This window comes from Saimiri boliviensis, chromosome 13 (genome assembly GCF_048565385.1).
Source record: "Saimiri boliviensis isolate mSaiBol1 chromosome 13, mSaiBol1.pri, whole genome shotgun sequence".
Taxonomy (NCBI): Eukaryota; Metazoa; Chordata; class Mammalia; order Primates; family Cebidae; genus Saimiri; species Saimiri boliviensis.
The window spans coordinates 102,718,957-102,746,521 of NC_133461.1; the positions used below are offsets into that span (position 1 = coordinate 102,718,957).

At 42.2% G+C, this 27,565-nt stretch overlaps 1 long non-coding RNA gene and 1 other non-coding gene across 2 annotated transcripts; both read left to right on the forward strand.

Annotated features, from left to right (window-relative positions):
* The first annotated feature begins 255 nt into the window (after positions 1 to 255).
* On the forward strand, positions 256 to 18,932 carry LOC141580873 (uncharacterized). Its single transcript, XR_012513280.1, has 2 exons — positions 256 to 1,015; positions 1,754 to 18,932. It is a non-coding gene; the product is annotated as an uncharacterized LOC141580873 (long non-coding RNA).
* Positions 2,349 to 2,455, forward strand: LOC120360645 (U6 spliceosomal RNA). Its single transcript, XR_005577096.1, has one exon. It is a non-coding gene; the product is annotated as a U6 spliceosomal RNA (small nuclear RNA).
* Positions 18,933 to 27,565: the final 8,633 nt, after the last annotated feature.

The window sequence follows — 27,565 nt, forward strand, 5'->3', positions numbered from 1 at the left end:
CTGAGGCAGGAGAATAGCTTGAGCCTGGGAAGCAGAAATTGCAGTGAGCCGAGATTGTACCACGCATTCCATCCTGGGCGACACAGTGAGACTCCATCACTAATACATACATACATACATACATACATACATGCATACATGCAGATTGTGGGCCTCTACCCCAGAAGCTCTGATTCAGAATCAGGGATGCGGTGGGATGGGAGGAATGGGGCAGGGCTGGGCGTGGTGGGGGGGCGGGGGGGCAGAACATGTACTTTATCCAGTTTCTCAGAGATTCTGATCCCCCATGTAAAACTTGAGAGCCACAGAGCCAGAGGTATAGGAGATAGGAGACAAACAAAAATATTGTTTTTTTATTTATGTACATAATCTCAAGTAATGTTCACAAGCAAAGTGTGTTTGCATTTTATAGGTCAGAAAACAAGGCTCAGAAAAGCTAATTCATTCACTCAAGACCACGTAGATGTGAAGTGGTTTTGAACCCAGGGTTTTTAGAAGCCACTGCACTGAGCTACTTCTTACAGAAAGGTGGGATTGGAAATTAGATCAGACCTGTGTTTGCATCTGAGATAGCTGAGATCCACAGAATCGACTTGCTCAAGGTCCCAGAGCCAGCTAGTGACAAAGCTGTGACAAGGCTTCACACGGAGGGCTGCTGGGTTTCCCTGTTCCAGCTGCCTGGTTACTAACACCGCCGCTGAGGCAGCGCGGGAGGTGGCAGCAGGAGTGTGCTTCTGGCTGGGAGAGTTGGCAGCTTCTAAAGGAAGCCAGGTGCCGACCTCAGCCAGGCCCCCTGACTTCCCTTTTCCCTAAGCCCAAGATCTTCAACATAGGTGTCAAACAAAATCTCCTGGCGTGAGGAACAAACTATTAAGTATTAGAACATCTCAATGTGTTTCATCTATTCTAGGTCACACTTTGTTTTCACATAGTCGGATGTGCTATGAAGCCAGCCATAAAGCTCAGGATGACCAAGAATATAATTTGAAAATGAATTTGTTTACTGTCCTTAATGGTAAGTAAGCATCACCCTAAGTGCATATTATTCCTTGAGACACTAGCCAATTATGGTATATGAAAATAATTTATAAATAAATAAATTTACATATATTAGGAAGATGATTTAAATTTTTATTTTAGTAATGGGAGATGTGATGAAAATATCTGGACCCCACTGCTCAAACCCAACTTTATTGCTCCCAACACTCTGCCTTCTGATAACACAGCTCCCCATAGGGAAAGGGAGAAAGGGAATCTGCACACGATTTTACCCAGATTTGTGACACGATGGTCCCTTCTCTTTCTGAACTCCTAGACGAAACCGTTCCCCAGGTTTAGAGCTTGGGACTTGGTTGTTCCTCATCATCCACCATTGTCACCATTTCAGCTCCATAGGCTTCCTTCTTCCAGCTCTCATGGGTTTTAAAAGCAAGACCTAATGATATGTTATTTGAAAGAGAACATGTTTTAAATAAAAACCAAAATTAGGGAAATTTTAAAAAATAGAATCAATACACCATACAAATGTTAATCATAAGAAAGCTGGAATGGGCATTTAAATAGAAGAGAAAGCAGACTCCAAGATAAGGCAGACTATCGTGTTTAAAAGAGTCAATTTATTAAGATGATATAAAAGTCTTAAATGTATAAATAGGTAAGAAAGTTTCAAAATACCTGAAGTAAGAACTGACAAAACTAAAGGGAGAAGGAGACAGATATTCAGCTGGAGATTTAATATTACTCTCTTGGCCAGATGCAGTGGCTCACACCTGTAATCCCGTCACTCTGGGAGGCCTAGGCAGGAGGATCACTTGAGCCAAGGAGTTCAAGACCAACCTGGGCATCATGGCAAGACCTCATCGCTACAAAGAATTTTAAAATTAGCTGGGCATGCTGGCATGCACCTGTAGTCTCAACTACCCAGGTGGCTGAGGTGAGAGGATCACTTGAGCCCAAGAGTTCAAGAGTGAGGTGAGCCATGTTTGTACCACTATACTCTAGCCTGAACAAGAGAGTGAGACCCTGTCTCAACAACAACAACAACAAAAACTTACTCTCTCAGGAAGTGACAGGGCAAGTAGACCAAAAAAAACCTATTAGATTTGCAAAGATATGAATTAGGTCAACTAACTTAACTTTATTGATGTTTGCAGAACGCAATAACCAGCAACTCCAGAGCATATGTTATTTTCAAAGGCACATCAGATATTAACCAAAATAGACCATGTGCTGAGCCATAAGGTAAGTCTCAAAACATTTTAAAAAGACTTAAATTTCACAGACAATATTCTATCTACATGGAAGTAAATTAGAAATCAGTAAATGAGAGATACATGTAAAATCCACAAGTACTTTCTACGGCAGCACATAGACTAATATTGAAATAATGCAGAGAAGTTTAGCCTGACCCTTGTACAAGGATGACATGCAAATTCATGAAATCTTCCATTTTCTTAATCCACAGTTCTTAGAAATTAAAAATAAAAACCTCTAAATAACCATAGATCAGAAAGAAAAAAAAATCACAGAGAAAATGAAAAAATATTTTGAACTGAATAGTATTGCAAACATAACATATCAAAATATGTTGGATGCAGATAAAGAAATGCTTAGGAAATTTAGAGCTTTAAATGAATATGTAAGAAAAGAAAGATTTAAAAATTAACATATATATTCCCACTTTAATGAGATAGAAAAAGAAAAGAAATTTAAACTTCAAATAAATTGAAGGTAGAAAACAAGATTAAAGGCAGAATCAATAAAATAGAAAACAGAAAATAAGGAAAACCAACATTACGAAAAGTCAGTTCTTCAAAAAGGTAAATAAAATTAAGAAACCCCTAGATAAACTGATCAATACAAAAAAGGGAAGAAATAACAGTAATGAAAAAAAGGAGCATTACTATAGATTCAACAGACAGTGAAGGCTAAAAAAGAAACATTTTGAACAAGGTTATATCACCAAACTCAATAACCTAGATGAGATGGACAAATTCTTTGAAAGATAAAAATTACAGAAACTAATACAAAAAGAAAAGCTTCATTAATGTTTTAAAAATTGAATTCAGAGTTTAAAACTTTTTCCTAAGGAAAACTCTGAGTCCAGATGGTTTTATTACTGATTTATTTCAAACATTTAAGAAATAACGCCAATATTAAACAAACTCTTTCAAAAGAGTAGGGAACCAGTAAGGTACAAGAAAATAAGATCGGCCGGGCGCGGTGGCTCAAGCCTGTAATCCCAGCACTTTGGGAGGCCGAGGCGGGTGGATCACGAGGTCAAGAGATCGAGACCATCCTGGTCAACTTGGTGAAACCCCGTCTCTACTAAAAAAATACAAAAAATTAGCTGGGCATGGTGGCGCGTGCCTGTAATCCCAGCTACTCAGGAGGCTGAGGCAGGAGAATTGCCTGAACCCAGGAGGCGGAGGTTGCGATGAGCCGAGATCGCGCCATTGCACTCCAGCCTGGGTAACAAGAGTGAAACTCTGTCTCAAAAAAAAAAAAAAAAAAAAAAAAAAAAAAAAAAAAGAAAATAAGATCATAGACAAATAATTCTCATGAACAGAAATGCAAAAATTCTTAACAAATTTAATTAGCAGCCAGCAAATCAAATCTAGCCATCATAAGGAAGATAATATATCATGGCTAAGTGGGACGTACCACAAGAATGCTAGGTTAGTTACACATTTTGAAAATCAATCAATATAGTTTACCATATGTACAGAGTTAAGGAGAAAAATAATTTGATCATCTCAATAACTGCAGAAAAAATAATTGTTAAAATTTAGCATTTTATAGTTAAAACCCTCAGCAGACTAGGAATGAAAGGAAACTTTAAACTTTGACAAAATCGTCTTAAGAAAAACCTTTAATTAACATCACACTTAAAGGTGAAAGACCAAATGCTTCTCTCCAAAATCAAGGCAAGAGTATGGACTCTCACCACTTTGCAACCAACATTGTATTAGAAGTCTGATCCTGTGAAATACGGCAGGTAAAGATAATTTATAAAAACTGGAAAAGAAGAAGTAAAATTGTCTCTTCTTACAAATCAAGATATTCCTAAGGAACTTACCAAAAAAACCTCACTTTTCATCAAATATAAACTTTGATCAAAGTCTACAAGGTCATTATATAAAAGTAAATTGTACCTCTATATACTAGCTATAAAAAACTTAAAAATGAAATTCAAGAACTCTCATTTACACGATCAGGAAAGAACATAAAATACTTGGTAAGACATTTGACAAAATTTGTTTAAAATCTCTACATACAGGCTGGGTACAGTGGCTGACTCCCATAATCCCAACATTTTGGAAAGCTGAGGCAGGAGGATCACTTGAGGCCCGGAGTTTAAGACCTGCCAGGGCAACATAGTGAGACTTTATCTCTTAAAAAAAACAGCCAGGTGTGGTGGCACGCACCTGTAGCCCCAGCTACTCTGGACAAGACGATTGCTTGAGCTCAGGAGGTCAAGGCTTCAGTAAGCCAAGATCATGTCACTTCACTCCAGCCTGGGCAATAGGCTGAGATCCTGCCTCAGAAGATAAAATAAACAAATCTCTACCTATAAAGTTTGAAAGCACTGCTGAAAGAAATTTTTGAAAGCCAAACTAAATGGAGCAACATACCGTGGTCATGGATGATCTGTCTCTATACCCAAATTGATCTATAGTCAATGTAATCTCAAACAACATTCCAGCATATGTTGTTTTGATTTTTGTTTTTTTGGTAGATATTGAGAAGCTGATGATAAAATGTACATGAAAATGCAAAGGACATAAAATAATAATAGAAAAATAAATCAAAAATATCTTGAAAAAAAGAACCCATTTGGAGGACTTACATTGCTGGTTACTATAAAGATAATATAATCAAGACAGTGTGGTATTAATGTAAAGATAGCCAGAGAGTCAAATAAAACAGTAGAGTCAGAAATGAATTTAACAATAAATAGCCAATTGCATTTTCACAAAGGCACTAGAAGAAATGAATGGGAAAAAATTCTAAAAAAAAAAAAAATGGAGCTGGGACAATTGGATATATCTGTATGGGAAAAAAATGTATCTTGATGCTCACCTCATAATATACACAAAAATTAATCTGAGATGGATCAAGACCTAAATATAAAAGTTAAAACTACAGAGCCTCTAGATAAAGGAAAATACCGTCATGAACTTGGAATGGCAAAGATTTCTTAGCTAAAACAAGAAAAACATTAACCATAAAAAATTGATAAGCTGGATTTTATTAGAAGTAAAATCTGCTTATTAATAATAGGTCTGTTTAAGTAAATAACATGATCTGTTATACATTAGGAGAAAATATTTGACAAAATTTATAAAAAGGATATGTAAATATCTCTTACTTCTCATTAATAAGAAGATGGTCCACAAAAACTGGTGAAATGTTTAAACAGATACGTCATAGAAGAATATGTAGCATGTGAAAAGATGGTCAACATTAACAATTACCAAGTGATCAAGGAAACACAAATTAAACCATTACACTCAGAATAGAATCATTAAAATTAAGAAAACCATACCAAGTGTTGGCAAGGATGTAAAGCAACTGAAACTCTCATATGCTGTTGTTGGGAATAGAAAATTATGTAACCATTTTGTTTTATTTTTTTTCTTTGGTTTTCCTCGTCCCTTCTTTTCACAGGTATTGATAGATAACTACTTTGAAAAACAATTTGGTAGTTTCTTAAAAAGCTAAACAAATGCCTGTCATATAGTCTAGCTGTTCTACTCCTAGAAATTTACCCAAGAGAAATAAAAACATAGCTCCAAGAAATTATTGTACAAGAGTATTCATAGATTTGCTTATAATTAGCCAGAAACTAAAAAAAAAAAAAAAAAAAAGTCAATCATCAGGAGAATTGAATAAATAATTTCTGGCATACCCACAGTCAAAAGGAATAAATTATGTTAGACACAAAAATATGGATGAATCTCTGAAAAGCTGTGCTGAGAGAAGCCATACAAAAAAAGGGTACATCATCTGTAATTCCATTTATGGAAAATTCTGGAACAGGCAAAGCCAATCTAGAGTGGTAGAAATGAGATTGTTACCTAAGGCAGAAGTGGGTGTAATTGACTGTAAAGATGCATAAGGAAATCTTCTGAGGCAAGAGAAATGTTCTATATCTTGATTGGGATGGTGGCTATACACACAGGTGTGTGCATTTGTCGAGACTTGCCAAATTTTGCGCAATAATATGTGTGCCTTTTTTCTATGTAAATTGTACATTATCAAAATGATAAAACTGATTTAAAAACAACTTCAATATTTTACTAACTAGAATAATTTAAAAAGGCATAAAATGTCAAATATTAGGATTTTCCTGCTAGGAGTATAAAATGGTAGAATCTCTTTGGAAGACTGTTTGGCTTCTTATGAAGGCAAACACCCATTTACCAGATGACTCAGCATTTCCACTCCCAGGTATTTGCCCAAGAGAAAGAAAAACACAGTCTACAGAAACACTCGTACAAAAACACTCATACCAACTTTACCCATGTTTGCCTCAAACTGGAAACAGCCCATGTATCCATCAACAGGAGAACGGGTAAGTACATTGTGGTATTTTCATGAAATGTGACACTATGAAGAAAGAGGAGGAGGAGGACTAGAAGAAGAAGAAGAAATAGAGGACGGAGGAGAACAACAGTAAAAGGCATGAAAAAAAACCTCAGAAACAATGTAATGAAGAAAAGAAGCTATACACAGAAAGAATCATACAGCATGATTCCATTTATATTAAATTTTATGAAAGACAAAGCTACTCTGTGATGCTAAAAATCAAGAGACCCTGCCTCAGGTCGTGCAGGGAAGGGCAAGAACTGATAGAAAAAAATATGTTTTTGCTGATATGAAAATGGTCTCTATATTAACAGATGTGTGATTTAAACAGGTATCTGCATTTGGCAAAACTTATCAAACAATACACATGACCTGTGCATTTCACTGAATATAAAGTAAAATTCAGTTTTTGAAACGTCATAAAAAAAAAAGAAATTCAGTTTCAAATGCTTCTGAGCCAAAAAAAGAAGCAATAAAAATTAGTTTAAATAAATATAGAGAACATTTTCAAACTGTTTTATAATGAAAATAAGTTGAGGAATGTAGCTGAGGCAGCAATTGGAGAGAAAATTGATAGCCTTGAACATCTATATTAGAAAAAGAAGTCTAGGCGCCATCGCCCATGCCTGTAATCCCAGCACTCTGGAAGGCTCAGGCAAGAGGATCACTTGAAGCCAGAGTTCTAGACCAGCCTGGGTAACATAGGGAGATCCTGTCTCTACAAAAAAAAAAATTAATACTAATAATTAGCTAGGCATGGCAGTACATACCTATAGTCCCAGCTACTTGGGAGGCTGAGGGAGGAGGATCTCTTGAGCTCAGGAGTTCAAAGTTACAGTGAACTATGATTGCGCCACTGCACTCCAGCCTGGGCAAGAAAGCAAGGCTATGTCAAAAAAAAAAAAAAAAAAAAAAAAAAGAAAAAAAGAAAAGAAAAAGAAGAAAAACTAAAATAAACGAACTAAGTGTTCAACTTAAGAAGTTTGGTCAGATGCAATGTCACCTATAGCCCCAGCTACTCAAGAAGCTGAAGCAGGAGTATCTACTTGAGCCCAGGAATTTGAGGCTGCAGTGAACTCCGATGGCATCTGTGAATAGTCACTATGCTCCAGCCTGGGCAACATAGCGAGATCCTTTACCTTAAAAAAAAATTTTCAATTAATGTTTAAAAAAAAGTTTAAAGAAGTGTACCAGAACACACACAAAGAAAGTAGAAAGGAAGCCGGGCGCGGTGGCTCAAGCCTGTAATCCCAGCACTTTGTGAGGCCGAGGCGGGTGGATCACAAGATTGAGAGATCGAGACCATCCTGGTCAACATGGTGAAACCCCGTCTCTACTAAAGATACAAAAAAAAAGTTAGCTGGGCATGGTGGCACGTGCCTGTAATCCCAGCTACTCAGGAGGCTGAGGCAGGAGAATTGCCTGAGCCCAGGAGGCGGAGGTTGCGGTGAGCCGAGATCGCGCCATTGCACTCCAGCCTGGGTAACAAGAGCGAAACTCCGTCTCAAAAAAAAAAAAAAAAAAAAAAGAAAGTAGAAAGGAAATAATAAAGGGTAGAAATCGGCGAAATGGAAAAAGGGAAGTTTAGAATGGGGAGAGCCATTAAAGCCCAAAGTTCCTCACCCTCTTCTTCAGGTAACAGCAACAAACACTAAGCAATATCGATCAAGAAAATGACAGAAGGCATAAATACAGAATATTAGCAAGGACATTAAAAGGAAATATTTTGAAAATTTGATCCCAATAATTTTGAAAACTTAGATGGAACAAACAAATTCATAGGAAAACATAAGTCACCAAAACTGACTTAAGAAGTAGAAAACCTGAATAGTCTGAAATCATTAAAGAAACTGAATCAGTGGTTTCAAATATTCCCACAAGGAAAACACAAGGCCCACATAGAAAGAGACCTACAGGCAAATTCTACCAAAACACTCAAAAAAGTCAAAATTCCAATCCAACACACACTCTTCCTAAGAACTGAAAAGAACAGGGCTCATCTCCTAACTTAATTTATGAGGACAGAAAGTCCTGTTATCCAAAGCAGAAAAGAAAATACAGAAAATACCTAAATGGAAGCAGAAAGGGCATTTAGTATATTAAGCCTCCACTTACAATTTGTGAAAAGTCTTATGAAACTAGGAACTTTGAGATCTAATAAATAGTATGTACCCAAAATGCCCACACCTTTCAGAAAGCTGAAGACGTGAAAGTATTCCATTTAAGAGAACCAGACACGACGTGTCCCCTGTTATGATGCAATGGAAACGATACACCACCACCTGCGAAGTTGACTTGCCAAAAAAAGAAAGAAAACAAAAGAAAATTGACCCTGAGTGTGATCAAGAGTCTAGAGTCTAGAGCTGCCTTCAGTTTACAGGCAAGAGCTCCAAAGAAACATGTTAAATAGCACACTTTTTGATGACCGGGGGAGGTGATGGCCAGTCAAACCCAGCTTCTCCAACAAATAAACACATGGAGTGAGGGGAAAACAAGTGCAGAGAATATTAAAGATTAAAAGAGACTTAAAGTTAATCCTGAAATAAAAGTTTATTGCCAAAAGAGGACTTGAGATACATCAACCAAAGGCAAAGTGAGGACAGTGTTTGAATCTTAAACAAACCAACTTATAAATGAAAGCTTTTTTTTTTTTTTAGAAAATGCTAGAATGTGAATGTAGATTTTATTATTAGATCTTGTTAAGAAATGATTGTTTCAGCATGAGGAACACGAGCATCATGAAGAAAGGGGGCATATTCTCTCAGAATTTCTGAAGGTTTTTCTTCCCGTCTCTGCTGCTCTCTCAGCTGCCGGCCATCGGCCTGGGGATCTATAATGGAAGGCATCTGACAGCCTCCACCAGCACCTTTCGATGAAGAACTGGAGTCTGGTTTTGCTCGTTAGTGGGTTTAGTTCTGAGCCCGCTGCGTAGCTCATTGAAGAGCTGTTAAATCCTTGTGCGGCGGCAGAACTTGTGTTTATTTGTTCCGTTAATGCAAAAAAAAAAAAAAAAGTAAGTAAAATATTTTTAAAATTAAAAAAAAAAAAAAAAAAAGAAATTACTGTTGCTGGGTGCAGTGGCTCATGCCTGTAATTCCAGCACTTTGAGAGGCTGAAGTGGGAGGATTCCTTGACCCCAGGAGTTTGAGACTAGCCTGGGCAACACAGGGAGAGCCCCTTCTCAACAAAAAAGGAAAAAAAAAATAGCCAGGTGTAGTGGCGCACACCTGTAGTAGTCCTAGCTACTTAGGAAAGTGAGGTGGGCGGACTGCTAGAGCCTGGGAGGCTGAGGCTGCAGTGAGCTATGATTGTGCCACTGCACTCGGGCCTGGGCGACAGAGTGAGACTCTGTCTCTTTAAAAAAAATACATACACACATCCATGTGTGTATGTATGTAAACTTTAAAGACAAAATTATAGTACTACAAACAAACGTTTTAGTAAGAAACAGGGAGGACACAGGCTTCTCTATTCACCATCGTGGGGCCTCCTGGGGGGGGTCCAGGCTGCTGGTTCAACCGTCTACACCGCCGCTCCCCGGCTTCTGCAGGTACTGTTTATTTCTTCCTTGTTCTTCGGCGCTCCAGGTTTAAATCCTGTCTATCCTGCAAACCCAGCTCAGATGCTGCTATAGCCAGTTGCTGTTGTGTTAGTTTGCGAGTATCCATACCCTCTTCTTCAGGTAACAACAGCCCTATTTTTCTGTTTTTCTTTAACTTTTAAGTTCGGGGTACACGGGCAGGATGTGCAGGTTTGATACACAGGTAAACATGTGCCATGGCGGTTTGGTGCACAGATCAACCCATCACTAGAGATTAAGCCCAGTATCCATTAACTGTTCTTCCTGAGGCCTGCCCTCTCCTTGCCCATCTCTCGACAGGCCTCAGTGTGAACAACACACCTATTTTCTTTGGAATAAATACCTTTAATAACTTCATATGGTTCAAATGAGGCTGACCTCACCAACCACTTTCCCCCGGGGATAGGCAGGTGACTCAGGTCTGACCAACGATAATACCACCTTGATTGCAGGAACAGCCTTTTTACCCAGGCTGAACTAATTAGCCAAAGAGTGTCCACGCCCAGACTTTTGCTGGCAGTATTAGAAAAGAGGCCCTTTCTCTTCTCTGGGTTGCTAAGTTAGAAGAATGAAAGCCTGGAGCTCTTGTGGCCATTTGTCTGCATAGGAGAGAAGACCCTACCTCAGACAGGAGCACCATGAGAAAGTAGAGGCACAGCGCCCCATGCCAACATTAGAGTCCCTGAATACGGCCATACTTCCCCGCCTCTAACCAGACTGCTTCCTCAATCCTGCAGGATATTAGTTAATAAAAGACCCTGGGTGGAGGGAGAGTTGAGAAGAGAGAATAAGAAAGAGAGAGAGAGGAGAGAGAGAAAATGAAAATGGGAAAGGCAGAGAGAAAGAGGGAGGAAGGAAGGCAGGGAGAGAATGCATTGTCTTTAGAATCAGGAACAAGACAGAAGTCTGCCTGCTTTCACCACTTAGTCAGCATTGAACTGGAGGTCTTACAAATTTCGGTAAAGAAAAATAAATGGTAAAAGGTACAGAGGGACTGACTCTCTGGTGTCTGGCCCAAGAGGGCCAGAGGATGCTTATCTTAGAAAAAGAAAAGCAGGCTGGGCATGGTGGCCAGTGCCTGTAATCCCAGCACTTTGGGAGGCCGTGGCAGTTGGACCACCTGAGGACAGGAGTTCAAGTCCAGCCTGGCCAACCTGGTGAAACCCCATCTCTACTAAAAATACAAAAATTAGCTGGGTGTGGTGGCAGGTGCTTGTAATCTCAGCTACTCAGGAGGTTGAGGTGAAAGAATTGGTTGAACCTGGGAGGCAGAGGTTGTAGTGAGCCCGGATCGAGCCACTGCACTCCAGCCTGGGCAACAAGAGTGAAACTCCATCTCAAAAAAAAAAAGAAGAAAGAAAAGCAAGAAAGAACTAGGAACCTGATGGCTTCTTTAGCCAAGAGGAAGAACATTTTGGACAGGAATAGTAGGAGCTGTTCCAAGAAACTTTCAACTATTCAAAAATATTTATTAAATGTCTCCTGTATTTTGAGTATTCTCATGAAAAATGATAAACAGAACTGGATTCTGTAACCAGTCTTTGTCCCTGTAATTAGTGGCCTGTATACGGTTTGCACTATACAATTATTTCCATCTTCAGGAGGGAATGATTTGTTGTATTCAGGATAGGTGGTCAGCGGTGACTTATGATGGGGAATCAGGGGAAAGGTGGGTAGAAAGCAACACGTAAATATAAAGGAAAAAAACTTGCGAGTCCTTGATTAAAAAGCTGCCAGGTGCAGTGATTCACACTTGTAATCCCAGCACTTTGGGAGGCTTAGGGTAGAAGGATCTCTTGAGCCTAGAAGTTCAAGACCAGCTTGGGCGACATAGTGAGATTCTGTTTGTACAAAAAATCAAAAAGTTAGCTCCCAAGGAAGAGGCACGAGGAAGGGAAACAGGAGCAGCTGATGAAAAGTGTGACTATCCTGAGCCAGTTCCAAGCTAAGCCAGTGACCCAGCGCATGCTGGGAATGCACTGAGCTGTGACCCACTCATATCTCATGATTGATCTTCCCACAGCACAGAGGGCAGATCCAGGTGGGAGGACAGGATTACCAACGCCCTGTCTTTGAAAACACAGTGCTCTTCTGTTTGGATGTTGGGTGTGCAGGCGCCGAGAAAACACCTAATTGCTCTAGAATCTGGGAACCGTGTGTTTGGGGATGGCCCAGCTGGGCGCTCGAAGGGCCCCAGGTCCTCACAGAACTTGGTGGAATGGGAGGTCTGGGGGTTCTCTCAGCTGTGCTTTGGCTGGGCCGGACCCAGCAGAGGATCCTGGGTCCATCCCAAAGATCAGTGTGGACCGGAAAGGTGGTTATGTATTTATCGTGAGCACAACTGCCTTCTAGGCTGGGCACAGTGGCTCAAGCCAATAATCTCAGCACTTTAAAAAGCTGAACCAGGAGGATTGCTTGAGGCCAGGAGTTCAAGACTAGCTTGGACAACATAGCAAGACCCCATCTCTAACAAAATAAATAAATACAATGAAGATTTTTTTTAAAAAAAGCAACTTCTAGAGACCAAAGATCTGTATCTGTTATCCAGAGAGGCTACCTTTTCCAGTACTTGAAAGACTGATCAGAAGTCACTGTGTTACTTTGGAATTTCTAGCCCCTTCTGATCTTGACTCTCTGGGATAAAATATAGGAATTACTCACCCCCATGCTTCACCATATTGTCTCAAGAACTGAAACAAACAAGCGTATTTCTTGGGATCTCTGATGGTTTCTTCCCATCAGTCAGGGAGTTCACAGGCCAGCCCCACCTCGTCAGCACATGAGCAGCCTCTATGCATTTTAAGAAGGGGGGCAAAGATTCTCCATGTCTCAAAACGCTCGTGCCTTTGACTGCATCTTCACGTCTTCTCTCTCTCATTCCCTGGTTCTGTCTCTCTCTGCCTCTCTGTCTCCCTCTTTCTCTCACACACATGACAAGATGTATGTTCAAGGATGTTTATTGAAGCAGCCTGTAATAGCAAAAGATTGTAAAGTAACCTGAATTTCCATTAAAATGAGGCTACCTAAATTGTGATGCATCTGTAACATGGAAAATTATGTGGCTATTAAAAAGTAGTTAAGGCAGCTCTCTCTGTACTGAGAAGGATAATTTCAAAAATGCATTGAAAAATCAGAAGATTTTAAAGACTAGTGTGCAGAAGAGCCATCATTTGTGTAAAAAGTATAAATATATACAGTTAAAAAAAATTTTTTTTTACAAGAGAGGGTCTTGTTCTGTCACCCAGGCTGTAGTGCAATGGCAAAATCATAACTCACTGTGACCTCAAACTCCTGGGCTCAAGGGATCCTCCCACTTCAGCCTGGCTGTAGGCATTATACCACCGTGCCTGGCTAATGTTTTTGTTTGTTTGTTTGTTTGTTTGTTTGTTTTGAGACGGAGTTTCGCTCTTGTTACCCAGGCTGGAGTGCAATGGTGCGATCTCGGCTCACTGCAACCTCCGCCTCCTGGGCTCAGGCAGTTCTCCTGCCACAGCCTCCTAAGTAGCTGGGATTACAGGCACGCGCCACCATGCCCAGCTAGTTTTTTGCATTTTAGTAGAGACGGGGTTTCACCATGTTGACCAGGATGGTCTCTATCTCTCGACCTCGTGATCCACCCGCCTCGGCCTCCCAAAGTGCTGGGATTACAGGCTTGAACCACTGCGCCCGGCTCTGGCTAATGTTTTAATTTTCTGTGGAGACGAGGTCTCTGTATATTACCTAGGCTAGTCTCGACCTCCCAGCGTCAAGTGATCCTCCCACCTTAAGATTTCCAATGTGTTGGGATTATAGGCATAAGCTACCATGCCAGGCCATATGCATAGATGTTTTTAAATGCTGAGATGACCTTTGGAAAGATCCATAAAAGCCTGATAATAGCTGCTTTTGGAAAAAGGAACTGAAGATCAGAGGTAGAAAGGAGATTAACTTTTCCCTGTCTACTCTTCTGCCCCTTTGGAATTTTGTGAAAGTGTTAAGCAATCATTTATATTTTAAAATATAAAAAGGTAAGCCGGGCACGGTGGCTCACGCCTGTAATCCCAGTACTTTGGGAGGCCGAGGCGGTGGATCACGAGGTCAAGAGATCGAGACCATTCTGGTCAACATGGTGAAACCCCGTCTCTCCTAAAAATACAAAAACAAAATTAGCTAGGCATGGTGGCACACGCCTGTAGTCCCACCTGCTTGGGAGGCTGAGGCAGGAGAATTGCTTGAACCCAGGAGGCGGAGGTTGTGGTGAGCCGAGATCGTGCCATTGCACTCCAGCCTGGGTAACAAGAGCAAAACTCTGTCTCAAAAAAATAAATAAATAAAAAATAAAATAAAATATTACAAAGTAAACAAGGCAGGCTTCCTTTCCAAAACAAGGTAGTATTTACATGTCATCCAGTTTGGGGAAAGCCTAAGAACTCAACAGTCCTCATTAGGAAGCATGACTTTCTAGGGCCCACACATCTGGTTCCCACTCCAACCCTCATCTTACTTCCTTGGCCAGAGTGGCAGAATCTTAGAGAGATTCTTACTTCCTTTTACTTTCTTCTGTTTTTCAAACTGATTCCCTTCTTTTTGTGCTTGTCATGACATCATGTTCATTTCAATATACTTTCCTAACAAACCAATGTTTCCAGCCTGACCACTTGTTTCATCCTGATTATAAGTCACGATGGCAGCCCCTGAAGAGCCAGGGCAGGCCGGTTGCACTCACTAAATTGCTGTCTCTTCTGGGAAGTTCCTCCCTCCTCTGCCTTAATCCAACCCCTGGCAATTCCTGTAAATTTCAGCGCACAAATAGCCCTTTTGTCACCTGGGAGTTCTGTTCTTCCTCCTGACTTCATCCTCAATCCCTTTTTCTCCCAGACCTTGGGCCCATTTCCTTGTGGGTCCTATGATTCCCTTTCTGCACCTTTTAATAACTCAAACCTCCAATCCTCTCAACTACGTTCTCCCACCTTTATCATTCACCAGTGCCTGATCACAAAGCCTCCCAGATCACTCAGGTTTCAGGTAGGAGGTTGTAATGGACCTCTAAGATCCAGCAATTCCCATAAGACAATGCCAGACCATGAGTCTCCTTCCCTCTGTATCTCCTGTCCTTCATTCTGTAAACCTAAAATAAAATTCCAAACAAAGGGATGGACCCCTCCTCTCAGCCGACGGCATTCCAAAATTCACCTGAAAAACCAGGTTAGCCATGATGGGGAGTTGGACATACCTCACTATGCCCTCCTCCCTTTGGAATTCAAGCACAACCACCAGCATCAACATTAAAACAGAGATCTTAAACATTATAGGACAGACTAGTCATAGCAATAAGATACATCATGTGATAGCAGGTCCTGAAATAAATCAACGTATTTTACCCTCAAATATACTTCTGCTACGCATTTTGAAATGATCCTGCTAAAGCTGTCTCTTGTGGGGAAAAATTTACATTCTGTAGAGAATCCTCTTCCCTTTCCAGATATTTCCCTGATCCCGGAGAGAATTAACTAAAAGTCTAATATCTTTTTTAGTCTGGTAAGAAACGTTTACAGTCTATTCCAGGCGTCCCCAAACTACAGCACGCAGGCTGCATGTGGCCCCCTGAGGCCATTTATCCGGCCCCCCGTTGCACCTCAGGAAGGGGCACCTCTTTCATTGGTCGTCAGTGAGAGGAGCACAGCATGTGGCGGCCCCCCGACGGTCTGAGGGACCGTGAACTGGCCCCCTGTGTAAAAAGTTTGGGGACGCCTGGTCTATTCTCTCTGAAGCCTATTGCCTGGAAGTTTGATCTACATACTAACAACCTTGGCCTGCACAATCGCTTATCTTAACCCAGACACTCCTTTGTATTGACTCCAGGTCTTCAGATAATAACTTAAGTCTGTCAATCAGAAAACCTTAATCTAGGCCAGGCATGGTGGCTCATGCTAGTACTCCCAACACTTTGAGAGGCAGAGGCCTCTCAGATATTTTGGATTCACAAATCCTTGCTCTGTTGCTTATCAGCTGTGTGGCCTTGAACATGTTACCTTTGCCTCATTGAGCCTCAGTTTTCTTTCTGAAAAATGAAAGTAAGAATCCTTGCTTCAAAGGGGAACAGTGAAGATTGAATCCGATTTCTATGTAAAGAGCATATTTTATGCCTGGACTCAGAGTCAATGCTTAGCAAAGGTAGTTCTCTCCCACTATCTTCCAGCCTTATTCTTCCAACTTCATTCTACAGAAAATATGCCACATACACTCTTATCAGCACATGCAGGAACACCCATGCATACTCATATGGCCCAAGAAACAAGAAATTTTTTTAAAAAATTTTAATTTTTAAAATATAGTAATGACTGTACTTTATTCTATTTTAATATCCTAGGAAAGAAAGTAAGGTGACGAAAAGCGTGTGTTGAAGAAGAAAAGAATGAGCAGGGAGCTGAGGAATAGACAGTTGAGAAGCAGAATTAGTGGAGTGTATGGGAGTAAGAAGTATGCAGAACTCTGATCAGCAAGGAGCTAACGTCCATGATAGTTTGGTATGTACAGGTGGTTCATGATCTAATTTGTGAACTTGACCCATCCAGGATAACAGAGGATATGGAGGAGAAATGGAAGTTGGCCACAGAAAGAGAGAGACTTGTGCCTAGAGATGGCCTACTAGGAGATGACCCTTTGCTGAGCTGGGAAATCAGAGTTCAGAGTTGGGGGTAGCGGAAGCAACTGGAATCTGAAGGGCAAGGCATTGTGAAGAAGAGACAGATGTGCAGGGAAGGGGCCCTACAGTTGTAGGCTTGGATCACCCATGGGGTCTTGGATAAGGCTTTGGCTGCATGTGCACAGTAAGACTGTGTAGGATTACCAGAGAGGTTGATAAGGGGTTAGGAATTGAACAGAATAGGAAATAAAGAAGCCCTGGGGATATTGGAGATCCAGACCAGCCAGAATGGGGATGTCATTAACACTTTGTTAATATCTCAGGCATCAGACTGAGACATGACAGAAGCTGTGCTTTAGGAGTAAGGACTACACCCTAGAGTATGTCCTAATATAGATCCGCCCTAAAAAACAAACAAAATAACTAAAGCCAAGCCCTGAAATAAATCTGAGTTTGAAGGTTGAGTGCCACGAAGTTAGAGGGCCTGAGCTTTTCACAGATTTGCCGTAACAAATCGTAAAATATGGTCAAGACAAGTTCCAGAGGATCAGCTGGTGACTGACTGAACTGTATGTTTGACCAAAAATTAATGTTCTTCAGGGGTGAATAACAGATTCCATAGTCTAACGCATGTCATTGACACACTTATTTTGACACATAATCGAAAATCAAAAATTAACTATAGGTAAAAAAAAAAAAAAACAAGGTGACCCATTGTCAAGAAAAAAATTAGGCAATAGAAATTAATCCAGAGGTGACCTATATATTTGCAGACAAATACTAAAATATGATATAAAATATGTTCAAAGAACTAAAAAAAATAGGGTCATAATGAGTGACAAAAGAGGGAATCTCAGTGGTGAATTGGGAGTTACAATAAAAGAACAAATGGAAATTCTAAAATTGAAAACTACAATAGATGAAATAAAATACTTACTGAATAAATTTAATGGCACATTGGAAATGAAAAAATAAGTCAGTAAACTTGAAGACAAATCGAAAGAGTCTATCCAAACTAAAGAATAAAGAAAAAAATACATTAGAAAAATAAATGGAACTTCATGTGGGCATATTGGAAAATATCAAATGTTCTAACACACATGAAAGTGGACACTCAAAAAAAAACTTTGAGGATAAATACAAACAAAAATCGCACATATGTACCTCCTACTCAAACTGCTGAAAATCAGGAATAAAGAGACATTTTTTAATTTTAATTTTTTTTTTTAGACAGGGTTTTGCTCTGTTGCCCAGGCCAGAGTGCAGTGGCATGCTCATAGCTCACTGCAGACTTGACTTTCTAGGTTCAAGAAATCCTTGGCTGGGCGCGGTGGCTCAAGCCTGTAATCCCAGCACTTTGGGAGGCCGAGGCGGGTGGATCAAAAGGTCAACAGATCGAGACCATCCTGGTCAACATGGTGAAACCCCGTCTCTACTAAAAATACAAAAAAAACTAGCTGGGCATGGTGGCGCATGCCTGTAATCCCAGCTACTCAGGAGGCTGAGGCAGGAGAATTGCCTGAACCCAGGAGGCGGAGGTTGCGGTGAGCCGAGATCGCGCCATTGCACTCCAGCCTGGGTGACAAGAGCGAAACTCCGTCTCAAAAAAAAAAAAAAAAAAAAAGAAATCCTCCTGCCTCAGCCCCCCAAGTAGCTGGGACTAAAGGGACATGCCACCATGCTTGGCTAATATTTACTTTTTTTGTAGAGACAAGGTTTTGCTATGTGGCTCAGGCTGGTGTCAAACTCCTAGCCTCAAGCAATTCTCCCACCTGGGCCTCCCAAAATGCTAGGATTATAAGCATGAGCCATCATGCCTGGCCAAGAGAAAATATTTAAAGCAGCCAGAGAATAAAAGCACATACAGAGGAACGGTGTTATTAAAAACTGCTGACTCTTGGCCGGGCACAGTGGCTTATGCCTGTCCCAGCACTTTGGGAGGCAGAGATGGGCAGATCACCTGAGGTCAGGGGTTTGAGACGAGCCTGACCAACATGGAGTTGCGGCCGGGCGCGGTGGCTCAAGCCTGTAATCCCAGCACTTTGGGAGGTCGAGGCGGGTGGATCACGAGGTCAAGAGATTGAGACCATCCTGGTCAACATGGTGAAACCCCATCTCTACTAAAAATACAGAAAATTAGCTGGGCATGGTGGTTCATGCCTGTACTCCCAGCTACTCAGGAGGCTGAGGCAGGAGAATCACTTGAACCCAGGAGTCTGAGGTTGCAGTGAGCTGAGATTGTGCCCTCCAGCCTGGGCAACAAGAGTGAAACTCTGTCTCAGAAAAAACCTGTGAGTCTCATCAGAAGCAGTAGAGCACAGGAACAGTGGAATGAAATCTTTGAATATATATATATATATATATATATATATATATATATATATATATATAAATTAAATCTTTTTGGAGACACCAGTTTCTTTCATTAAAAAAAAAATGCATTTTCTTTTTTTCTCTTTCTCTTTCTTTTCTTTATCTCTCTTTCTCTTTCTCTCTCTTTCTTTCTCTTTCTTTCTTTCCTTTATCTCTCTTCCTCTCTCTTTCTCTTTCTCTATCTCTTTCTTTCTCTTTCTCTCTCTTTCTTTCCTTTCTCTCTCTTTCTCTCTTTCTCTTTCTCTCTCTTTCTCTTTCTCTCTCTCTCTCTCTTTCTTTCTTTTCTTTCTTTCTGGTGGCAAGGTCTTGCTCTGTAACCCAGGCTGGGAGGCGGTGTTGCAATCATAGCCAATAGAGGGTGCACAGGCCTGGGAGCTCACGTGAGGCGGAGAGCTGAGCTCACGAGAGCTCCCCTCCCTGTGCACCCCTATTAGCCCACTCCTATGTCTGCCACTGTTTGCAGATCATGAGCTGCTTGATGACTAGTGCTAGGGTGACCAACCAACCAAGTATGCCCCAAACCAGGGGGTTTCCTGGGCCTCTTGAGCTAAGGGATGTTCAGTGCTAACACCAGGAGGCCCAGGCAAATGGGGACAATGGGTCACCTTATCTGAGACCTTGTGCTCCTCATCTCTGAAACCGTTCCCAGGCTCAGCCCTCTATCCGGTGGGTGATGTATGCTCAGTACATGTTTCCTGAAAGCGTGGAATACGTGTGAGTAGGAAACTTGAAATTCTCCTTTGGTTTCCCCGTGCAAACTGAGGCCTAGAGGGAGAAAGCCAAGGGTCGTGGCAGATGCTGCCCCAGACACTAGACTCACCTGGGTCCTGCCCAGGGCGCCAGCCTCTCTCCCATGCCACTGGGTGTTCTGGAAGGCAGATAAACAGCTGACTTCAAGTCCTATTTAAGTTTTATGAGGCAGCCAAGGCCTTCCAGGGCTCCATCTCCAGGAAGCCCCCTCCCGCTGCCTGGCACGCTCTTCTTCTGGTGAAGTCATTTGACCCCAAGTGGCCCACAGTTTCCTTTCTCTCCACACCTCCCAAACCTGCTGCCCAGTCCTGGCGCTGCCCGGGGTTACTGTTGACCTTTCAGGGGCTGTTTGCTCAGAAAGTGCCTTTATGTCAACACAACCAGCCTTCAGGTTTGCCAGTGCCTGGCTCGTTTTCTCCCTGGGGTCCAGGGTAGAAAAATAATAACCAGTGGGAAAGAGGGCGAGCCACAGGGGAGTGGCCCTGCCTCCCTGGACCTTGGGTCTCTGTCCTCTCAGGCTGTCCCTCAGGGCCTCCTTTGTCAGAACTCAGTTTTGCGGGGAGAGGCTCTGGGGGAGGCGGTGGCTTTAAACAATGTGGCAGTGTCTGGCAGGGAGCTGCGTGCTTGACCTGATTAGGCAGGGAGTGAAGGCCGGCTTGGGAAAGTGCTTTCCACCCCACCCAACAAACTTTGCTTCCTTGTGTCCGTGCCAAGACCTCCTTTGGGGTAGGAAAGGCCAAAGCGCCTCATTTCTGCAGGGGCAGCGTGGCCTCGCTGCTCTCAGCCTGGGTAAGCACTTTGACCTGGCTGTCCCCCTCCCTCTTGTCTTTCCTTTCCACCAACCAGCTCCCAAACAGAGAGTGTTTTTCACACTCACAGCTCTCCCTCCTCAGGCCCTGCCAGGCCCGAAGCTGGGCCCAGAGGCCAGCTGGCACCCACATGAAAGGCCTTCCTGTCGAGAACCGGCGTAGAACCCAGAACCTCAAGGCTGCCCACACCGCAGCCCTGGCCCAGGGTCCAGAGCACGGGGCCACGGAAAGTTGGCCACGAGACTGGGGGAAAAAAAAGCCTGAGCTGCACAGGAGAGGAGCCCCACACCCCCGCAGCCTCACTGGGCACATCAAGGGGGAAGCACCATGCCCCGAATCCTTTAAACGTGATGCCGCAGCACCTGCGCCTGGCAGAGGACCCGGGGACCAGGGAGTCGTGCTGGGGGCAGCACTTGGGGTTTGTTAGTGCAGGTGGAGAGAAACAGGAGAGCAGCTATTTCTAACCCATCAGCAGAAAAAGTGAAAGCTGAGAAGTCAGGGTGAGGCCGGAGGGGACAGGAGTGGGTGGCTGGGTGGGCCCAGAATCGAGGTCTGATTTGCAAAATGGTGGCAAAAAGCAACAGGGTGGGGCTTCCTTGAGAGAAAAATCCTGGTCTCCCAACCTGTGATGGGTGTGGTTATGGAATGCACAGCCAGGTCTGTTCCTGAAGCACCCGCATCCTGGGGAAACCCTGAGACCAGGGTTGGGGGTCATCTGTTCAAGGTCACACAGCACACTGAAGATGGGACTTGAACTAACTACAAACCCAGGACTCGTGACCTGGAAAGAATCTCCTAGTGGGCTCTGAAGGGTTCATTCTTGGATAGAAATCAGGGAGAACCTTTATAGCAAAATAGCAATAACGTGATCGTGGGTAACTTAAAGTTTGTGGTTGTGTGTGGTTGTGTGTGTGTGTGTGTGTGTGTGTGTGTGTGTGTGTATGTGTGTTTACCTGTGCTTTCTACTTTTTTTTTTTTCAGTAAGAAAAAAATTCCAGTGAAAAAAATATAATGTAAAGGAAAATATGAGTTTCGATGAAATGATACACTAAAGGTGTTTAGCAGGATGAGGGGCTGGCATTTAATAATGAATAAATACAGGTTAAAAGGAATTAGCTTAAGGGGAGAGAGGGCAAGGAAGAGGAACAGAAGGAAGGGAGAAAGGGGAAAAGGAACATCCAAAGTGAGGAAGAAGTCAAAGCTAAAGGAAATGAGTGAACGAGGGAAAGAATATCTACAAGAAGAATGAGTATTCTTGGCCAGGAGCAGTAGGAGCTCATGCCTGCAATCCCAGTGCTTTGGGAGGCAGAGGCAGGAGGATCACTTGAGCCCAGGAGTTTGAGACCAGCTTGGGAAGCTTAGTGAGACTGTGTCTCTACAAAAAAGAGAAAAAATTAAGCAGGCTTAGTGGCAGGCATCTGTAGTCTCAGCTACTCAGGAGGCTTAGGAGGAAGCATGGCTTGAGCCCAGGAGGTCGAGGCTGCAATGAGCTATGATCATGCCACTACACTGCAGCCTGGGTGACAGAGCAATACCCCACCTCAAAATGTATAATAATAATTTTAAAGAATAAATTTAATTTTTTTAAGAAGTGAATATTTTCACGGATTCCTGGGTCTCAGTGCTGCCTCACAAAGACAAAATAAATATCAGTCAGCAAGTGAGCACTCCCCTCACCTTCCTTCAGTCCTTGTGAAAGACCCTGGGTTGGGCTGGACTAGAGGGAAGGCTCCTGAACTAGCTGTGGTTCCAGCTGTTAAGAAAGATTTTTACTAACAGCATTCACAGAGTGTCTGCAATGGGGGTCGTTTTATATGACTGGTTTCTAGGATGCCATCACACACACACACACACACACACACACAGGACGGCACCTCATTTCAGAAGTGTCATGGCTGCTGTTTGGAAATGAGTGTTCTACATGTCCTCTCTGGAGGGAGTCTTTGCTGCCAGCGCCCTGTGGGGTAATCGAACCATCCTTGGTGACATCATGTTTTCTGAGTGGATGTTGCTTCAGAAGCTGAAAAATAATCTCAACTTTCAGCCCCAACTTCTTCCCAGGAGGGCAGCATCCTGTGAATTTGGCCAAAACGGAACTCACACCCCAGCTCATTAAGGGAGTGATCAGTGAGGGCCCCAAAACACTGCCTCCCTCACACTTTCCACCCTGCACCCCCCATCAAAACCCTCAGCCTTTGTCTCTGCAGGAGCCAGAGGTAGAGAAAATGCAAGTTCCAGTGGGATATTGGGAAAAGGAGAAGAGAAAGATGGGCAGGTTAAAGGAGCCTGGTGGAGAAAGGGGCTGACCCCACCTGACTCCCTTCATGGCTGGGGTATTTTATGACAGGCGTCGGGCTGATGGAAACTAGCTTTGGGACCTTAGCAGACCCAGATGGGGTCAGCTGGAGATAAAACCTGCCCCTGAGGGTCCTAGAAATTTAATGCCCACTGAGCCAGTGGAGCAAATAACAACAGCTCTGAGCCAGAGGCCAGGGACTAGCAAAGCAAATGCAGCTCCAAAGATGAGGTGCCTTATCGCTGGACAGGGGCTCCTTGGCTGTGAAGCCAACGGGACCTCAGTTCAGATCCTGCATGAGTGACCTTGACTAATTTACTTGGCCCTTCCAAACCTCACCTTCTGCACCTGACATGGGGCTCCAGCCATTTCTTCATGTATTAATTTGTTCAACAAGTATTTACTTCGTGCCTACCCTGTGCCACCCACCATGCACATAACAGTAATCAAACCATTGTTCCCATTGTCCCTGCTCAAAAGGAAGTTGCAGCTTAGGGAAGACAAGTGAAAAGGTCATTCTAAAACAGAATGAGAATTGCTACCCTAGTGATACACACTGAGCAGGATAGGAGCATAAACTAGTCTTGGGACCAAGAAAATCTTTTCGTAAGACGGAAAATCTAAGTTGAGACTTGCAAGATAATTAGGAGTTCTTGAGAAAAGAGAGAAAAAGCAATGTGTGCAGAGCTGATGGTGAGAGAGAGCATGGCTTCATGGAAGAACAGGAGTTGTTCATCATAGCTGGACCTGGAACATGTCCAGTGAAAAGGAGCTCAGGGAGGGTGAGGCTGAAGAGGGAAGTGGAGGCCTGACTGTGGAGGCCTTGTTTGCCAGGCTTGAGTTTGTTTGTTTGTTTTTGTTTTTGTTTTTGAGACAGAGTCTCGCTTTGCCACCCAAGGGAGATCTTTAGGAAAAACATAGGCTGATACCGTAAATGATATGATTAATTATACAATGGATCCTTTGAAAAGTATAGAACATTATGCAGGTAAAAATATGGGCAATTAATAACTCAAGGAAAAACAAAAAGCCACAAAGGAAAGAGAATGTAGTCATAGCATACTACTTGACTGCCACAAACAATTTTTTTAAAGTCTTGATGATGTAAACCCTGATTGTTAACTTAAAAGTGATTCAACTATATTGAGAGGATGGGGTGGGGGAGATAATAAGAGTTACACCATCTCATAACTCAATCATAACAAGAAATTTCTCTAAATATGTCTATAAATGTCTAAAATGATATATCAAAAAAGGATAAGCATAATTTTTTATTTTACTTTAAGTTCTGGGGTACATGTGCAGTTCTTGAAGGATTGTTACATAGGTATACACAAACCATAATATTTTAATATTATAGAGATAATTACCAAAAGAGAGAGTGTAAATAATTATCTTGATGGTGGGTTGGGGGACAGTTTTGGAATGTGGAGAGATATAAGACAGATAATAACTTTAAAAATAATTTCAATTTTCATTTTACATTCAGGGGTACATATGGAGGTTTGTTACATGGGTATATTGTGTGATGCTGAGGTTTGGGGGGTAATAATTTGTTCATTATAGTTGAACGTTTTATGTTAAAAAAATTAAATGTAAATAAAATAGCAAAAAAGAAATGTGGGTTCCTATTCCCACTTTCCCTCCCTTAGAGTGTGTGGAAATCTCAAGCAGAATAGCTTTTTTGTTTCAAAGTCAGAAAAAGGGAGAAAGGCAAGTTGCTGAAACACATCTAGAGACTAGTCTGTCACTGTCTGCTGGGTAGGAAGCACAGAGACAAAGTTGGTCAAGTACCCAGCACAGAATATGTCCTCAAGAAATACTGACTTTCCTTTTCTCTCCACTTGAAGGAGCACTTCTCATATTGATTTGTCTAATTAAATGAATACAGTCTTCAGAGAAAGGCAAGGAATTGGGCAGGAACGTTCTCTACAAGCCCAAGTTAAAAGAAGACTTAGTGACCGTCTGGTTGGGTGCAGGTTTCTAACCTGTGTGATCATCAAAATCACCGCAGGGATTTTGACAAGAAAAGATTTCAGGGCCTTACCCAAGTTCTGGGGTAACGGGCCAGGGAGGAGGAGTCCATGACTGGGCCAGGAAGAGGCAAGACCCAAACAAAGGCTCTGGCCTCCTGCCCACAGCACTGAAGCCTCCACACACTCACCTGGGCTTCTATACCACCTTGGTTTTCTCTTTAAAAGATACCATTGGGTTCTGGATGCTCCAACCATGCACCTCTTTGGATAGTGGTATTGAGACTCAACACTGAGGCAGGGGGAAGGGTTTGGGAGCTGTCTGTGTGCAAGTCCCAAAGAAAGCCCACTCAGATTCAACGGCCCACCCTCAAATTCCCCTAGACCTGAAGGGCCAGTGGTGTTCCTTGGTCCTGCAGGCAGCTGCTGGCTTCCCAAGATACCCAGAAACATAGGACGCGGGACTGCTGGTTGGGGCTGGAGCCGGGAAATCCAGTTGTGTCATTTGCCAGGCCCCACCCAGCGCCGATGCCTGCTTCCAGCCAACTGTGATTCACCTACTTCACCCCTTGGCCAGCTGCCACCCACTATCCGCACTTCCTTTCCCTCCCTCCAGATCACCCTCCCTGCAGGTGGTGGAAGGCCTGGCTCAGGCAGTTCTGCCTTAGAACTCAAGTGTCAGGATTCCGAGGTCAGCAGATTCAGTGGTACTTGGTGACAGAAAATCAAAGAGAGACTTTGCTGATGCTTGAATAAATCCCCATGCTCCTTTCCCCAATATCTTTATAGCTTGGGGCCAAGAAAAATCCTCTTCCAGAGGAGGAATTGAAAATAAAAACAATATTGCCTTACATTCTCATATTATTTTATACATACAGACTCTTGTGTACGTTACCTCAGATAATGTGACCCTCACAACCACTCCTTAAGTTTATTATCGAAAAAATTTAGAGCATAACAAGAGTAAAGACCAATGAACCATTAAGTACCTGGATAAAAGAAAACCATCAACGCATGGCTGCACTTCTTTCTACTGACTGCTCACTTCATTTCTAAAACAAATGGATTGTTTTGAAGCAAATGCGTAGTATCATCAAATATCCAGTGAGTGTTCACATTTCCCAAATCTACATATCACCTTTACTTGATGTCTCTCACGTCTCTTTACTTTTTTTCTTTTTCCTTGTAAACATTATTTGTTGAAGAAACCAGACCCTTTTTTCCTGTAGAGTTTCTCACATTCTGGGTTGTGCGAATGGTATGTTTAAAACACCTTCTGTTGTTCCAGATCTTTCCTGTAAACTGAGAGTTAGATCTACAGATGTGAGATATAATTTTGAGCAAGAATCCCTCATAGGTGATGTTGTACCATTGGGAGGAACATACTGTCTACTGAGCTCTCTTTTTATAACGTTAGTAGACATTGATGATCATTGTCTAGTGATCCATTAGCTCGTGAGGGGTTTGCAAAATGGTGACTCTGGTATTGTATCTTCACGTTCTAGCTGGAACTCTTTAAGGGAGAAGCATTTCAATCCATTGCACCTGTTTTTCTTATTGTGCTCAAGTAGTCCCATCTTTGGCTTCCTCAAGTTCCTGAATTCCTCTGAATGCGCCTCAGTAGTCTTCCATAGTTCCCTGGCTTTCAGGAATAATACAATCTTCTTGGCTTATCTTGTATATCTTCTGTCTTACACCTGGAATCCAAAATTCTTTAAAGATTCTTTTTGGTGGAGAATGGTATTAGAATTTGCAATCTAGGTATAGGAAGTACTCACTGCTACTTGTTGATCATTGTTTCTAAGCCTCTTTGATGGACAGAGCTGGGAAATATACATTTTTATGTTTTATTAATTTATTTAAAATAATAAAACATATAATTTAAATTGTCATATATATTTAAAGTAGACTATTTTTTAGAGCAGTATTAGATTCAAAGCAAATGTAGAGAAAAGTACAGAAAGCTGTCATATACTCCCTACCCCCACCTATGCACAGCTTCCCCTGTCATTAACCTCCCCCACCACAGTGGTGTGTTTGCTATAATTGTTAAGCCAATATTGACACATCATTATCACCCAAAGTCCGTAGTTCACATTTGGGTTCACCCTTGGTGTTGTGTAGTCTTGAGTTTGCACCAATGTATAATGATGGGTATCCACCGTTATAGTATTATACAGAGTAGTTTCCTGTTCCTAAAAGTCCTGTGTTCCAGCTCTTTAGCCCTCCCTCCATCCTAATGCCTGGCAACCAGTGACTATTTTTTTTTTTTTTTTTTTTTTTGAGATGGAGTCTTGCTCTGTTGCCTAGGCTGGAGTGCAATGGCTCAATCTCAGCTCACTTCAACCTCTGCCTCCCAGGCTCAAACAATTCTCCTGCTTCAGCCTCCCGAGTATGTGGGATTACAGGTGTGTGCCACCACACCCGGCTAATTTTTGTATTATTAGTAGAGATGGAGCAGCTCCTGACCTCCAGTGATCCGCCCCCCTTGGCCTCCCAAAGTGCTGAGATTATAGGCCTGAGCCACCATACCCAGCTGACAGCATTTATTTTAAAATGAGATGGGCT